Here is an 18385-nt window from a genome sequence, read left to right as displayed (position 1 = left end):
CAATTGAAATATTAAATGTTGTGTTGTGTTTGGAAAAGACGGCACCTCTCAAATGAACTTAAATGCCAACATCCATGTTCTAAAAGAGGATTTCTGATCATTTAGAAAAATGTTGAACGCAGGCTCCTCGCTTGAGTTTATCTTGGATTTTAAGCATCTCTACATCCAAAATGAGCCAACCACAGAAGTACCTTAGGAAAAGTCAACCTTTACCACCCAGTCAATGTCTGATCCAATTCCACTGACACAACAAAACACATACTTGTGAAATTAATCGGTCTTACAAAGCTTCAGCATACTGTATGACAACAGACCTGTCACTTCCCGGGCGTAGAACTGCTGCATGGTCTAAATTTACGCAACAGGCGTGCATTCATTTCCCCCCCCCCGTCTAACAAGATTCACAAATTTTTACATAATGTGAAACATTTTGCAGTATCACGAAAAGCTAAAAACGGTCAGTTTTGCTGCACTAATCTATCACAACAATCTCTAATCCTCCAAGGATGTTATTACTTGCTGCCAAACTAATTAAGATCAAATCCTGGGCAGTTTCCTGTGCAAAAAGGAGGGTAGGATGCGGGCAGCAGTGTATTTCACCAGGGTTTTGTGTGTCCTGGCTTAGGAACAGCCATCTAGTAATGCTCACACAGTATATTTTCATCTGTTGACAATCTAAACTCTACTTAACGGACACACACTTAGTTGTAGACATTTCTGTCAGAAGGAAAAATGAGACTGCCCTTCTGGCCCTTGCTGATGCCCATTTGGCGGCCTGCCTGTTTGTATCAGGCGTACTCCTCCGTGTATTTGCATTCCTATTATGATTTAGGCTTTTTCCCGTTTTATTTGGCTATTGAGAGCAGAGACAAACTTGCTCATGTCCTCGCTGAACTTAAGGCAAACATAACTGTGTGTGAAATTTCAAGTAGTCATTGAAGATTTTCTATTAAGTCCCCACCGAGGCACTCATGTAGCTCATCTGGTGGAAAATTTAGTACAAGCCATCCACTTGCCTAAATAAAGGTTCAGCTCTTATCAGTCGGAGCAGTTGCTTGTGACACTGTACTGCTTTAGAGCTTTAATTCACTTCACAGTTTTGCTCATTGTCAATAAGCACATACAAAGGTTCAAAATGTTATTTTTTTACAAAAGTAATTTATGAATGTTTCAGAGAGGTACTAAGAAATCAAACCAAACACCAAAGTCTTCCTTCTTGTTCTCTTTCAGTTTATTGATACAAAATTCTGGTGCACCTGATGCCCCATTTTTATTGAAATCAAATCAAATCAATTTTATTTATATAGCGCTTTAAAAAACAACAACTGTTGACCAAAGTACTGTGCAATAGAATAATCAGATAAAATTTAAAAGGAAAGTAAAATAAAAGATAAGAAAATAATAAGAATAAAATAATGACAGACTCATACAGAATTAAAAGCCAAGGAGTAAAAATGGATCTTAAAACGAGTTTTAAAAGTATCCAGTGTTGGAGAGGTCCTGATATGTAAAGGCAGTTTATTCCAAGAAAACACATTTAACGCCCTATCCCTTTTAAACTGAGCAATCTGCTCAAATCCTGTAGTTCAGTAGTTCAGAGGTGTCAAACATAAGGCCCGGAGGGGCAGAATTGGCCCACCGAAGACTCCAATCCCGGAGGGCGTGTAGACTTCTGACTTATAGTTTTACAGTTTTTCCTACTGATAAGGTTTCCGAAGGTTGATTCTGTTCATCTGGACGTGACGTTTTCAGTGGGAGAAACGTTTCGTCACTCATCCAAGTGACTTCTTCAGTCTCAGCTGACTGCAGGTTTCCCCAACCTTATAAACAGTACGTTTGCATAAGGACCACTGAAGGAACAATGGGCTGGGAGGTCAGTTCCTTCATCATAATTATGCAAATTCTCATGACCATTGCTCAACAACCACTGATCAAAGGCCATGAGTACCATTCACAGAGAGTTGGGGAATGGCTGCAATCACAGCATTGCACTGATAAAGTTGTCCTCCATGACCATTTAAACGGCATTAAATGAACTAAGTAACATTTAAATGATAGAAAAGCTCCTGTATTTACTTACAATAGAAATTAAAAATAACATTTCCTGTCAATTAACAAAAAACTTGTCTGTAATTTTACACATCTATGTCAGATTCCCTCCATTAACCACAACAGCATTTCTCTGTAATGTAGAAAAACTGAGACGTGCTTTTGAAATTGTGCCTCTTTTCTTAATTATCTCAGGGATTCAATGTGTAATTAATCTTCTTTACACTGACAGCAAGTGGAGTTTCACTTTTCTGGAATGGCTTGAACTTGTTGTCAAAGAAAGCTGCATCTGGACCACAATGTAAAATGAGTAACATCCCTTCTGGAGTCCATCACTAAGGTTATGTTAGATTCTCTCCAGGTGATGGGTATCAGTCAGCGTTGTTATCCTTGATTAAAAGTCAGCACTTCCTTGATACTATTGTTTTAGCAGTACTAATGTTTCTTCAGATAATAACTTCAGGAACAAACAAAGGAGTGTGTGTGTACATTTGCAAAAGTGACAGAAAAAAAAATCCTACAAAATCCTAATGTTTCTCTGTATCTGCTGTTGTGAAGAGAAACTGTTTGAACAGTCTGCAAACTAGTTATCCAGATCAAAGTTGCTGTGCTGTTTTCACAGTTTGTCTCTGCTACTCTCAGTTGGCTAAATATATTACTAATGCAAGTTATAGGAGGGCAATCACTTTTGAGAGTCTCAGCAAGAATCCACTGCTATTTGATACCAAATGTCACAAAAGTTAATGTCAGACAAAAAAAAAAACACGTTGGAGACAGTTACCAGGTTACCAGTTACCAGGTCACTCGCAGCTTGTCTAAGGTTAGAGTGGAGTGAATTTTAAGAAACTAGAAGATTTTGCTTTTGAAATCAAGTCTTAAAATGATGTTGAAATAGGTTTTTTGTTTTTCATAATTATGTTCCAAACAGGTGTAACTTCTACAAAAATGGATGGATAGTAAGTGACCACCAATCCCACCCTAACCCTGAATGGACTGGTGGTGATGTTGGGTAAGCTTTTTTGTTTTACATGCCTAACATGGCTGAAGACAGTGGCTAGTGGCCCTTGAATAAAAAGAAAGGGCAACCTCACACAAGTGACTGCCAGAGCCTCAAGTTAACAGGAAAGAAATATTTCCGTGCTTAACTTGGCAAAAGTTCTACACAGACCTGCCTCTGCTTAGTTTTTCTGTCTACATGGCCGAACACAGGTACCAGACCAGCATGGGAAGAGCCAAAGACTTCTCGAAAGGCTCCTGTGATGTGTCGGAAGTGACACCCCAATGCCCTGCGACTGTTTCCTCTCTTTCGCAGAAACCTGGGCTCTGAGCTCACAGGTCTCCACAGTCAAGCTAGAAGGGCCCATTAAGTGGCCCTAATGAATGAGAAGTAGACAATCAACAGAGACTCAGCAGGACTCACAGTTGCCAAGTGCCAGATCTGTGAACTCGCCAACAATGCAGTGCATTCATCATTTTATTGCAATCATTGGCAGAACTGAAGCTCAATTTTCAATTAAGTACCAAAAAAAAAAAAGAGAATAAAGAAAAGGGAATGGATTTTATCAGAGCTGACAAACCTCTTTGGGGATCTTCATGTGAGGTGCTTCCATAGACCGACGTGGCTTCTTGCAATTTCCTCGCCAGTTTTGGGAGTTTCTGGTGTCAAGTTATTTTAAGTAATAGATCTCAGCTCTGTATCTGCTGCAGCCAAGACAAATCTTGTACTTGCTGATACGTTCTTATCTTATTCAATTTTGGAAATGTAAAAACATTCAGGCCTCATTACCTGAATGAGCTGCTCTTCAGCTCATCCTACACCAGAACTATTTGGTCAGTAGACCCGAGGTGAATCATGTGAAAAAGGCACTTGTCTTCGTGTTTGCTGTTCTTCCAGGAGGTAGTCTTGATGGTTCAGATTATGTAGCAGCTCATAGTTTTGGGTAGTAAAACACCGCAAGCCTATCGATGCTCCGAAGCCTCACAGCGTGGCTTGTCCGTGCCAGCGGTAAAGGACAAATGTGCCAAAGTCTGCTGGGTTTGGCTCTTTTCTCACCCCCTGGCGTCCAACACCGATGTATCCAGCTGAGGTACAATAATTTGACACCTCTTAACCAGCTGGACCCTTTAGCGTGACAACCACTGCTTTGTTTTATATTCCTGTGTATTTTGAACGCAATAAAAAATTATAGTCAGCAACATCTAAACTGTGTTTTTATCCACTTTGGACTTCTGCCCCTCCCCACCCCCTTCAATCTCCTTTATCCCTCCCTTTCCTATGTGGGATTTAACGTACACTTTGTGGTAACCTTGCTAAGTTATCAGTTTTTTCTACGTCCTCTCATACTGAATAAAGGCTTGTTTCTGCACGCCTGCTTGTTAAGACTTCAAGGACAGCTCCCTCCATCTGGTATTAAGTATTCCTGGTGCCAGTGTCGGGTTAACTGACACTCCTGCACTTAAACTAATGGCAGCGAACAGTCATCTCCCGTGAGGTGCTCACCTTGGAAAAAATCACCCAGCTCTCTCATCCCCAATCATAGAGGTGCTCTTGCCACCCACTGAATGAAACCATGGGCATGAAAAGAGGGATTGTTTCACCATTCAGGCATATACGAGGGCAAATGAAAACATGTAATACGCATGTCCTGTCTTGGATTTGCTTTCCTCTCGAGCTCAATGAGACGTTGAGAAGTGAGAGCGGCGTGCAAACAGAAAAAGTCAAGAGTCAGCAAATCGTCATTAATAAAACATCTTCATTAGGACAGAAAACATGCAATCTTTTCTTTTTTTTTTCTCAGCAAATGAACCTAAAACTCAATTCTCATTCAAATGTATAAGAAATTTAGCTTTTAAAACATGTTTGTTACAGAATGGAGAAGAAGAAATGATAGTTAGGCACAAATACACACATAACATTTATTTATATATATATTGTTATTGTTGTTTTCTACAGCAACCATTCATCAAAACTGCTAGTGGAAGTTTGAAAAGGGAAGATATAATATTTGTTTTGTCCTCAGTGATCAGGTGCAATTTTTTTTTTAACGTTTTCATCCGATATCACCTCGTGAGTCTGGAATGAGCCGAGCGGTTCACATGCAATTACGCCGTATGTTGGTCAGCACATTAGAAGCGCACAGCTTACAGACTTGGTAGTCACATTTTGTATTGGTGAGAGAGTGAAATGATTAAAAAAAATTTCAATTTACTTCCAAGTAAAGAAAATAATTGCACTGGCAAAAGTGTTCACATGTGTTCGAGGTATTTTCCACAGCCTGCTCTTATCGCCTTCTTTCTGTTCAGCTGTGGAGCTGTATGCCATAACTGTCTCAAAATGTGTTTTTCCATGTTTTTATTAGACCACATCGTATTAGGCTGTGCTTTGAAGTTAGATTATGACTGTAAGCAAAATATGTCCTCCATGCCAAAGAGAAGCATCCCTCAGACCACAGGAGTGCAGCATCACTCACCTCTGAAGCCTCTTCTCAATGGAAACCTAAACAGCTTTTTAAGAATGAAGAGGTTTTTCAGTTTGTTGCTAAATATAGGCCAGTCCGGTGGGAGGTGACAGGTTCTACAGCCATTTTCAACAAAGATGAACCCCAGGTCCTGCCCAGAGCCCGGCGGGTGGCTACTGCCGGTGGTCCGCCTTTCTCTTATGCACCGGCTCTTAAGTAAACACTGCAATCCTGCGGTCAGCTACAGCATGGCAACGAGCAAAAGGACTCACTGTGTAGTTACACATAGCTATGGTGTGTTGTCTCCCTCTGGCTCACTCAAACTTGGCCTTGGGGTCGAGGGCCAGCGACAGACCTTGATGTGTGACTCCAGGAGCCTGCTGGGAACTCCTGGTGGAGGCAGTGTTGGGCTTGACCTCTCTGGACAGCTTTGATCAAACAGTTTCCATCTGCCAACGTCTAAATTAAGAACATTATCATGTTTATTGACATTGCCCTAGTTATCACTTTTTATGTGCAGGGTCATTAAAATTAATGAACACGGGTCCACGTTAATGAACCATGCGGCCACTATCAATCAACTCAGAAAAACATTTACTTTTTATTTATCAAAGCGAAATCATGCACGTATATATGTTCAAATTCAAATGCTTCCTGAGTTTACATAGTATTAATGGTAAAAGGTTGAATACAGTCCCAGCAAAATCCTAAACATTGTAATTCTACAATAAATACAGTGAGCTGATTACATTTTTACATTCAAAAGTTTAGTGTTTTCAGGAATAACAGCCAGGAATATCAGGTTCAATCAGGAAATATCTTAAAGCTGAATGTTTTTTATCAGAGGGGCAGGATAATATGCCATTAATCATCAGAATCATATCCAATAAAGCTCCAGATTAATCAACACAGAGAAAAACTGACAGTCCCGGTCCTTATCCGCTGAGGAAAATGAGGGGCAACAGGTAAGCCTTTATCCATTGAGCTCTGTTCTTGCATTGCTCTCCTATACATGGCGATCATTATTTAGGGAGTCTCAGCGGCTACCTGTAAGGACCACAGGGGTGGCAAATAGCAGGGTTGTGGCTTTCTGAGCTTCTTAGTGGTGCGAGCAGAAGGATTTACGGTAACTCTCAGACAAGCGTTCACAGCTTGGACTCTTGGCATGGATCTGATATTGTCTCTGGCTGAGCATCAAACCCACTGTACCTGAGGTCCAAAAGTACCTACACAAAACCCTAGGATGTTTGAATGATAAATCGCCGACATTTAGTGGCAGAACAAAAAATATTGGCCTTGCTGGGGATATCAATTTTAATTTTAATTTAGAGTGAGAGTGCCTACTGGGTGGTTTGATTGAGCAGAGATCGGCTTCTAGTCAAAAGTGACGTGCTCTTCTCGTTCAGACAAGGATATGAGTTTTCCTGCAAATTCAGCACAGGTGCATCACTAGAAAGCCACCCTGCAGTGTAAGAGCCGCCAGCGGGGGTGATATTGAATATCAGCTATGATTTAAAGTAAATTGACCAAGTTATCTTTAAGGTAATATCCAGTCCTTTTGGGACACACAATTTATTTCCTTATGTAACTGAACCTTTTTGCAGTCTCTGCTTTAGCCCACCATTGTAAGGCACTTCTGGTTCTGATAAAAGGGAAATCAGTTCTTGGGAGTGTTCGATGACAAAAACATATGGCCACAATAGCTCAAGAAGTTAATATAACTGACATGCCGAGTAGCGTTATGGATCGGCTGTGTAATCTGTTCTGTTATGCAGGATTAATGTCAAAACGGAGAATGTTTTTTAAATCACTGGTATCATTATCTTCTATGTTACATTCAGGTAAAATCATCATACACAAGGCTAATACTGTGCTTTATTAATGTGCTGCTTGCCGATGATGCCAAGAGGTGCTTTACACAGCCGCAGGACTGAATCTAAGGTCAAAGAGGACACACTGAGCCAAACACACCAACCGCCACCCTGGAGAAAAAAGCTATGGTGCTAATATTAGGGGGGGAGACTGATTACAGTGCTACTATTAGGTTCTGGCATCGATTTTGGACCAAAGTAGGAACGCCCTCAACACTTCTCTTTGGTGTTCATGCCCTTGGTCCTCAGTGGCACACTACATGATATTATGAGGAGCCAGACCAAACATGCCAAGCCAGACCACAGGGTTACTCACAGCCGTTGCACATTCTTTTGAGGGTGAAATGTGACCTGGTCCTATTTTTCAGCAGCTTGTCAGGCTCAGTGTGGTGCAGGGAGGTAAACTAGGAAGGAAAACTGTTGTCACCTTTCTATAGCTCTTACTTTTTTCAGTCTTACAAGATGGTAGCCTTGGGTGTCAAAGTGAGACCAGATGGGTGGGTTGGCCGACTGCCGGCAGTCACTATGGATATGGACAGAGTGGATGTGCTTCAGCAGCAGACAATAAATGGAAATTGGTTTATTGGTGAAACATTGCGAGTTGATGGACACGCTCTGGCTAGGTAATAAATGTTTTAACCACACACATTAAGATATACTGTAAGTATAATGCCATATGTGAGACTGAAATTGAAGTGACAACATAATGATTTGGGGCAAATTCAATAAAAATCCCTGCAGCAGCTTGAGGAAACTGCATGTCCAGCTGGGTGTAAGACGCTAAAAACATTCCCTTCCTAGATGATGTCTGCTCCATTTACAAGAACATGTTTTTCTGTTTCCTCCCTCAACAGCGTTGGAGAGAAGGCCCTTGTTGAGCAGCGTCATCAGAGGCTTGGGCTGGAAAACACTGTCAGGCATTCAATTTGTCTGAGCTTGTCATCAGACTAAGCTCATTTTGAAAAATGCTTGTTATGACTGCTGCTAACCATATCCACCAACTCTGCGCCTGGTAAGAGGGGGACAGAAGACAGGAAGTCTTTCAGTCAGTCTGGTTATACTGGTTCCCAGCAGACTATCAAATGAGTGAATGGCAAGACTTTAACTGATTGTTTTACCCAACTTAATTGCAAAAGACAGAAGCAGTAAAACAGCTTTCTGAACGAAAAAAGTGAGCTCAGTGCTGTAAAAGCAGCTCTTCCCTTTGTTAATATGTTGGGAATAGTTATTCTTGGAATTAGGGGTCAAGACAGTAAAATCAATCTCAATATCCTGAGTTTTGCCAAAAACCTTCATAGTCACAAAAGCTTATACTTCCCTCCCTCCTACCAATGTCTTCTACCATCCAAATAGGTCACCTAGACCAGACCTCTGAAAATTGGCAACTGTTTCCATAAGTGGAAAAAATAGAGCCAGACAAAACTTTATAGGCAGTGCAAAGAACTGTGACATAATTTTCTAGATGCCAAGAAAAAATATTCCTCTGAAAAGGATTAAGAATTAGTTTTACTAGGTTTGGTAGCCAAACTATGGGCAGAAATCTGTGCCATCAGAAACTGAATTTGAATAAGTTAAATTTGAATTTGAATTGCTCAGATTGAATCTGAATTGTAACTTGAATAAATGCTTTTGAAAACTGAATTTGAATTAGTCTAATTTGAAATTGAATTTATGGTTTGAAAATGATCATCACTAAATTGAAATTGAATTTTATATTTTGAAAATGAATTGATTTGCTTTGAAACTGCATTTTATCCTTTAAAAATTCAGCTCTCGAATAATTTCAGTTTCACTTCTCACCATTCAGTTTCAGTTCTACAATTCAATTTCAGTTCCAAAATTCAGTTTTTTGGAACTTACATCCGGTTCCGGTTCAAGCGCAGATTAATAGAACTATGTTCTACTAGCGGACCGAAAGTGTTACTGACGGGAATCTACAGCGTCTTGAGCTGAATTAAGACTTCAGAAGTCATTCGTCATGTCGAATGACCAGCGGATAAACTCTCAGGTTGGTAATAAATGTATTACATGTATGAGAACAAGCGTCATGTTAACAAATGATAGCCGTAAGGTAACTTTTATGCTTATTGTAGCTGTTAGCTAAAAGCGCTAATTTAGCGTAGTTTGCCCTGGATTCAGCTTTGACAACAAATATGATCGACTGTTTCTAGTAGAATTCCAAAGTTGTCATCTTGTACCCTCTCAGAATGCTTGCAGAGACCCCTACAGTAGGGAAACATGCAAAACGGTGTCCAAACCTTTGTATTTTAGCTTTATTTATGTCTTACACAGCATCCCAACTCTGTAGCTAACTTAATAACTTTAGCTAAAGTGAATAGTTAGTCTAATTCATTAGTGCAGCATTACTGGATCATCTCTGTTTGAAGTGATATAATATGATATACAACTATCACTGTGTTTAACTACCATAATAATTCTTAGGGTACTGAGTGAATGCTTAATTAATTTTTTTTTTTTAAAGCATACTGCTCCATTAATGTTTGACAGGCTGAAGTTGTCGGGTCACCTCCTAAATCGACCATCTTTTACAGGTGTTTTGTGCTAGAAATGGAGTGTCCACTGAAGACTGAAGATACTGAATCTCTACGCCTTGCCATTGATCCCTCTTGTGCCTTCATCTAGACAAGAGACATTAACTTAACCACTCTCATATGCTCTGTACCTACATCACCTTCCCTGACAGTCGTAGCTTGGCTCATCTGAGGGTGAAATTATAAGAATGTGTTATTTTGCAAAGTGCTCTCCAGGGTTCCTAAATAAAATATGGCGTTGAGGTCATTTCTTTTGAATTAATCCCTTCTTCTGAAATATAAGAACCTCTCCTGGTTTTAATGGCACTTTGGATTTCCTGACTTTCTGTTACACTTCCAACCCCAAATAGATGCTGACACAGTAACATGGAAGAGGGAAAGACGTTGGAAAGGACTACTACAAATAAACCTAATGCCTAACAATGAAAAGTGTAAAATAAGAACAATAATAATAAAGATAAAAGATGAAGTAACACGTTTTTAGTATTTTATTTATTCCAAATGATCATCCAGATGTCTGTGACATGTGATGACAAACACCATAATGGAAGGCCTTAGTCATCACATGCTTAAACTCATCATATATTTTTGCATATGCTGAACAGGCAGTCAGACATGCTGTAACTGTGGGGTAGAAAACAGCATGAACACCATACGGCAGGGGTCTCAAACTCCAGTCCTCGAGGGCATGGAAAAGTTGCATGACACTTTGACCTTTGAGGACTGGAGTTTGAGACCCCTGTCATACGGAATATGACAGGTGTGGTTGAACTGCATGAAGACTCTGAAGTTTCTCTTCTCTTCTGGCAGGACAGGAATTTGGCCTAGTCCTGTGAGCCACTGTAAGGATGTACTTAGAGTAGAACTGGACTGTCACCGGCCTCAGGCTCTTCACCCTTTTCAAAGACAAAGCAGTCATTTAAATAAAATATTAGATATTGTTTACCTGTACATGCACAAAGTAAATTTAGAAATGTTATTATTGTCAAGAGTGAACAAGCACTGATAGTGTAATCTACAGCTGTGGCCAAACGTTTAGAGAATGAGAAGTGTTGTTTGCTTATTTACAAAGTTTGCTGTTTCAGTGATAGTTGTATATCATATTATATCACTTCAAACAGAGGTGATCCAGTAATGCTGCACTAATGAATTAGACTAACTATTCACTTTAGCTAAAGTTATTAAGTTAGCTAAAGAGTTGGGATGCTGTGTTATGCTGGGCTTACACTGTGCGATTTTTGGCCCATTTTGAGCCGATTTTTGAGTCGTGCGACCGTTTTGGCGATCGGCCCGATTTTGGCCTTCATCGTGCGTCGTGTAGTATACGTGGGGTAACGAGAAGCGATTAACACCTCACGACCAGCTCCCGATCATCAATCGCTTGGTCGTGAGGGTGTCGCCGCAGCTTCTCACACTGCGCACGCGCAAACACAAATGTCAGCGAAAAAGACGGCGCAGCACGGCAGTGCAGCGTGTGATCTGGACACACAAGCGATGGAGGCACAACTTGTAGAACTATGGCAAGCTCACCCGAACCTTTTCGATGTGGCCTCACAAAATTATCACGACCACAACAACCGTGAAAATAGTTGGATTTACATTGCTGCTCAATCACAGCTGCCTGATCAATGTTTTTCATTAGCAATTTAGCAAAGTTGATGGTGGTGGTGTGTCTGTGTGAGTGAAAGACAGAGAGAGAGAGCGAGCAACAGAATTTCTCTTATAACCTTCATTTTATGGACGCACAGTGTGAGCACTCGGGTCGCATCAGAGCATCGGGCCGTATAGTGTGAGACCCTGCATCGTGACCTACGAACTTCTAACCCCTGCGAGTCAATCGTACAGTTTGAGCAGAAGCTGAATCGCGCGACTGAAAAAATCGCACAGTGTCTGCCCAGCATAAGACATAAATAAAGCTAAAACACAAAGGTTTGGACACCGTTTTGCATGTTTCCCTACTGTAGGGGTCTCTGCAAGCATACAGAGGGGGTACTCTGAGAGGGTCCAAGATGACAACTCTGGAATTCTACTAGAAACAGTCGATCATATTTGTTGTCAAATCTGAATTCAGGGCAAACTACGCTAAATTAGCGCTTTTAGCTAACAGCTACAATAAGCATAAAAGTTACCTTACGGCTATCATTTGTTAACATGACGCTTGTTCTTATACATGTAATACATTTATTACCAACCTGAGAGTTTATCCGCTGGTCATTCGACATGACGAATGACTTCTGAAGTCTTAATTCAGCTCAAGACGCTGTAGATTCCCGTCAGTAACACTTTCGGTCCGCTAGTAGAACATAGTTCTATTAATCTGCGCTTGAACCGGAACCGGATGTAAGTTCCAAAAAACTGAATTTTGGAACTGAAATTGAATTGTAGCACTGAAACTGAATGGTGAGAAGTGAAACTGAAATTATTCGAGAGCTGAATTTTTAAAGGATAAAATGCAGAATCAATTCATTTTCAAAATATAAAATTCAATTTCAATTAGTGATGATCATTTTCAAACCATAAATTCAATTTCAAATTAGACTAATTCAAATTCAGTTTTCAAAAGCATTTATTCAAGTTACAATTCAGATTCAATCTGAGCAATTCAAATTCAAATTGAACTTATTCAAATTCAGTTTCTGATGGCACAGATTTCTGCCCATACCAAACTTACCTAATCATATCTTTTAGATTTTACTGTGTTAAATACAAAGTTTTTGGACTATAAAATCTGCATTATAGTCTACCATCATCCAACAATTTTAAACCTGTTGGTGTGCAAAAACCGTTTTAAACTGTGTTTAAACTGCTGAATTTGACTTTGTCAGTAATTTCAGACACGTTCTAAAGTGTTTTATATTAACTGTTTTCAATGTTGGTTTCAGTTGAACTTAAATAATAATGATATGTGTACTTTATTGATCCTTGTAGGGAAATTACTTCTCTGCATTTAACCCATTCACTTAGTGAAGCAGTGGGCAGCCACCAATCCAGCGCCCGGGAAGCAGAGTGTAGGTTGCTCAGGGGTACCTCATGGCAGGTAGTCAGTGGATTCGAACCCCCGATCTTGCGAGCATGGTGACCACTCTACCTACTGAGCTATCCCTGCTCTAAAAGCCAGCAAAGGAAGCAGATTTGAAATTTCAGATAGCATAAAGGACGTGACACTATATACACTATAAGCAATGACGGTAACCTGTTACAGTACGATGCTCTAATTCAATAAGCTCTTTAGAATGACCCATTCTTTCACAAATGTTAAGAAATGAAGAAAAAACTCAATAAACCTCCTCTGGCATTAACATCAGCTGTATGGGCTTCCATGCCCAAGCAGCTTCTGTAGCTCTAATATTTTGGTGGCCCGGTATATTTGTTCATATAGTGTATATTATACCTTTGCTACTAAAGAAAAAGAAAAGTTTTTTCTTTTGTTGTTCAGTAAAGCATATCTCTAGGTTGAAGAAGCCTGTGACTCTGAAGTTCAGACAGTAAAAGTAAATAATGCATAATGATACTTATGACAAATTCACTTTAGCACTTAATGTACTACTCTGCTGGTAAAATATTGCCCACTTACCTACAGGAACAAGAATCCCTGTGTTTTCATTTTAAACATGAAAGACTGCTGATCAGTCCATATGTTGCCTATGCTACCAGTTCCTCTTACTGTAGGTTTCCACCAGCCGCAAAACCTACACATTCCTCCTCTGAGCGCAGCCACAAAAGCAGGTCAGCTCCTCAATGACCAAAACGTTCTCCAAGAAACACAGCCAACTTTACCACTGAAATAGTTTTCAATAAATTTTAATTTCCGCAGCCACTTTTTCCCAGTCTTGAGAAGGTAATGAATTAGCAAACAAGAGCCTCAAAAGAATTCCCTCCCATTCCTCTTTACTCAATGAATTACCATCGACCACACAAAGAAAACAAAAGATGGTAAGTTTATTTTTCTGTGGTGGAGCCATTTCAACATAGCAATTATTCATTGACACCACCTTCAAAGGTACTTCAATCAAAGGTTTCAAGCACCAGTGATAGTGGGTAGCAACAGTGGGAACATTACAGCACTGTGTAATACACTGTCACATTATGATTAGTAGGGCATGGAAAGATATAGCTGTGTTTATCTGGTATATGGAATAAAAGTAACATGTATATTTAGCAAAGTTTAATGTTGCAAATCTGACTGGAATCACGTTAAAAGTATGACTTTAAGTCATTAATGAGTTGCTGTTTGTTTTGTAAAGTTACCCAAATCAGTTTACTCATACAGCACATGTAAAAACAGAGGGTGATTGAAGTACTACGTGGCATCGTATACAAGATAAGCTCAAAAGAAAGTCAAAGTGCTTCACAGTTGCAAAAGTTCAATATAATAAATTGAATAAATATTTTAAAGAGACTATTATGCTCATTTCCAGCCCCATATTTTTATTCTTGGATTCACAGTCAATTTAAAGTTATTTTAAATTACCTGGAGACACTTCCTTCAGCCTCAACATTACTGCCCCTGTTTTGCCTGAGAAGATTGGGACAATTACATTTTCTGATATTTTCACTCTCCTTAGCTTTGCAGTGTACATGCGTATACATGTGTATTTTTAGTTAGTGTGACCACTGCTAATTGAAATGCTGTCTATCTTGGCCAGGACACTGCTGCAACAGAGATTTTTAATCTCACAAGTCATATATTTCCTTGGTAACAGTTAAAAACAATTGAAAATAATCCTTATTTATCTTATAATTAGCATTTGTGCACCTCGGTTCATTGACAGTGTGAAATTAGCTGTATTCACACTTCTCGTTTAAGAGCATGAAATCATATCTTGGCATTTTTTGGCTGCAAGAAATCAGTAGTTATTTTCTGCGCCCCGGTGCTCTTTCAGTTCCCCAATGCAAACAAATACTGAGGTGCCACTGAGAGTTCAAAGTGATCTAAGTGATTTAAACTCCAATAACACGATCAATGTGGCTGTTTTGGGTATTTATGCAGACTGCATTGGTTCCACCTTGCCTTTAGGTCCTTAAAGTTAACTGTCTTCTGATTGGCTGCTAAAGAGGTGACCATATTTGGAATGTAGCTCTCACTGACATCACACAGATCTTAAAGAAGGAAAAAAAATCTCTGAAATTGAGTCTTTCGAGCAGTCTAAAGCCTAATTTTTTTTTTTTTAAGTGTACAGTTATCATCTGTACATACCCCAACGTCATTATTGGAAACCTGGGTCATGTTTCACCAGTATAAGACAGAAAATATGGAAAAACTTACAAGAAATATTAGAAAGTGAGAAAAGTTAAAAAGCAAAGAAGCATCTATAAATAACTGAGAATAAATAGGTTTGGTTTCTTCGGAGAGACAGGATGAACCGAAGCTGGCAAAGCGACAAAAAAGAAAATAGATGGTTGGAGGGAAAGCGATTAAAAGAAAGGAGTCAAATACCACACACAAAAAAGCTAGATTTGAAATATAAAATAAACAGTAACAGCAAGCTTGTGGGAGCTTTAACAGATCTGTTGCATTTTGTTGTTCTGGCAAAGACTGGCAGCTTGCAGCAAATGCGTGTGTGTTTGTTTGTGTGGGCTTGTAGTATGACTGTGGGTGCCTGTATGCGTGTGTATAAGTGGGCTGTGTGTGGCCAGACTCTCTGGGCTGATCTTGGCCTCCGGCTCTAGCTGGCGTTCAGCATGTCTGTAAAGAAACAGCTGGAGGCAAAGCCAACACCAGTCCTGCTCAGAAGCTCAGCTCTGCCAGCAGCGACAGATTCCAGAACTTTCCACGGTCCCGCGTCGCCATGCCAACAGGTCTTGGCATGCCACAGCTGTCCTGATCTGCACACCTGGCCCACCAAGAGTCCAGAATCACCTCTCCTGTCACTGTGTGATGAACAGGTCATTTACAACCCAAGTGTTTGTGTGTTTTTAAGAGTTATGGGCCCAGGTAAAGAAAACACCGTGGCAGTGGACCTCCTGTGTGTTGCCCTAATCAAACAGAGCTAAGAACCTTCGCACTGCAGAAAAGCAGGGCTTAAATTTGTGGAAAACCCACACAGAGGGATATTCAAAAAGAAACTACATTATGGAAATTGCGCTTAATAAAGATTTGTGCTGTTTGTCTTTGATAGGGCCACTGAATTTCGTGGTTTCAGGAGCAACTATCAAACATGAGGTTAAGAGGAATATTTGACTGCAACTTCAGCTACAGAGTGGGGTTGGCCAGTGTGTGTGTGTGTGTGTGTGTGTGTGTGTGTGTGTGTGTGTGTGTGTGTGTGTGTGTGGGCATTATAACTCAATCTTTTTAGTCTGGATGGCAATCTGGACACTTTATTAGGTACATCTTGCTAGTACTAAGTTCAGAACTGCTCAAATTCTTTGTGCCACAGAGTCAACGAGGTGCTGGAAACATTTCTCAGAGATCAGGTCATAAAGGGATGGACATAGTCCAAAACAACACTCAGGTAGGTTGTGGTGTTTAAGCGATTTTCATTTGGTACTAAGGAGCCCAAAGTGCGCAGAGGAACTAAACCCCAGTCCATTACACCACCAGCAGCAGCCTGAACCACTAATACAAAGCAAGATGGATTCATGCTGTCATGCTGTTTACTCTAAATCATGATCCTACCATCTGACCGTTGCAGCAGAAACTGAGACTGAAATTGAACCTGAGTGAAATGTAGCCTCAGCCTCCGGTTGCCACCAGTTGTCTTCTGCTGCAACAGCCGATCTTATACAAGGTTTGATGCGTTGTACATTCAGAGACGAGCTTCTGCACACCTTGGGTGTAACCAATGCTTTTTAAAATTAGTGTTGCCTTCCACCTCAAAGCAGTCAAGCCATTTTCCTCTTTTCCCCCTGGCATCAAAGGGGAACTGCCGTTCACTGGATATTTTCTCTTTTTCTGTTTAAACTCTAGAGATGTCATATGGGAAAATCCCAGCAGATCAGCAGTTGTATGCAGTCAAATCACCTTTCTTCACATCTGAACTTCAGCAGGTGTCCTCGATCATGTCTACACATCTATTGCTTTGAGGTGCTGCCATGTGATTGGCTGTTTAGAAATTTGCATTAACAAGCAATTGAACAGGTGTACCTAATGACTTCATCTTTAAAAGTAGCTGGATTCTGTTTCATGAGCTACTGACAATAAACGTATCAAATCTAATTTACAAATTTCTATCAACTCCTTCACAGGGTAAACTGTTCACTCATGTGGGGGATAGTTCTGTTTTTTTTAAAAGAACAATTTACAGCAGGTGTCAGTAAGAACGACCTCAAACGGCATCTCTTGCACTTGGTTTGGCATCAAAATCTTATTCCACGTCAAAGCATTTATGACATCATCTCCCAAACTTCTTTCCCATGTAGAAAGCTTTCTGTTGCTTTAGTGCTGGTTTTGTCCATTTGTTTCAGTTTTCAACACTGTATTTAGTTAAAAACAAAATCTTATGCCCAACAATATGATCACATCTTGACTTTTTGCCTGATACACAAAAAGTAATAATTGAATTCAGCATCTGTTGATTCTGAGGGATACAGGACAAAAGACCAGATGAGTTTCGGTTGATTGATCTGTATTTGATTAACTAAGTTATCCTGAATTGCATTGTGATAAACTCCTGGGATGAAAGAGCTATGAATAGTCAGTTTCCATTTAAGTTTAAGGATATTTTATTCCCCTCTTAGCCTGCGAGCACAAACATTGTTGCTGAAACATTGTTGGAGGTATCGAGACAGAATATGAACCCTGAAACTCTAACATAACACAACCAGATTCATAACAGCCAGCAATGTAGTAAGACATCAGACATGACAACTGTCAAAAGAAAATTAGATTCAACTTCAACTTTAAGAGTAATTCTGATTGCAGTTAAAAGCATTAACTCTGCAAACAGGACAATCTTCTGTTCAGCAAACTGCCTAGTCAAGTGATTCTCGACCGCATCTGCGCCTCTGAGTCAGTTGTGACTAGCCACTCTAATTCAATTAAGGAAAAAACATTTCAAAACTTGATATTTAAGGAGGAGAAATAAGAGGTTATGCACATCATAAAAATGCACATTTCACCTAGTGTATTTTGGCTCAACACTTTTACAAGAAGCCAACTGGAGTTTTGAAGTGGTCTGTGTACGAGTGGGATTATTTCTTGCTCTGTCTCTCTGGATATAGTCGCCACCCATGATATCTAAGTCTAAACCTAACACGCAAACACACTCTAACACATTAGGGGTGGAGTGGAGAGAGAGAGAAAACATGATTTGTGTATGGATGTCCAGCATGTGAACAGTTTGATTGATGGGCAGCTTAAGAACACAGAGTGATCCTTATTAGAGGCTGAAGACTGCCAGCTCTGAGGGATGCGTGGGCATGTCCTCCTTGGTAAATGATCAGGTGTTTGACTGTCTGGTAGGAAGGAAGTCCTTATTAATGTTGAGGGGAAGGCTGAGGCTCAGCAACCTCAGGC

Source organism: Astatotilapia calliptera, chromosome 7 (genome assembly GCF_900246225.1).
Source record: "Astatotilapia calliptera chromosome 7, fAstCal1.2, whole genome shotgun sequence".
Lineage (NCBI taxonomy): Eukaryota > Metazoa > Chordata > Actinopteri > Cichliformes > Cichlidae > Astatotilapia > Astatotilapia calliptera.
The sequence above is the reverse complement of the archived record's forward strand: the minus strand, read 5'-3'. Positions refer to the sequence as shown.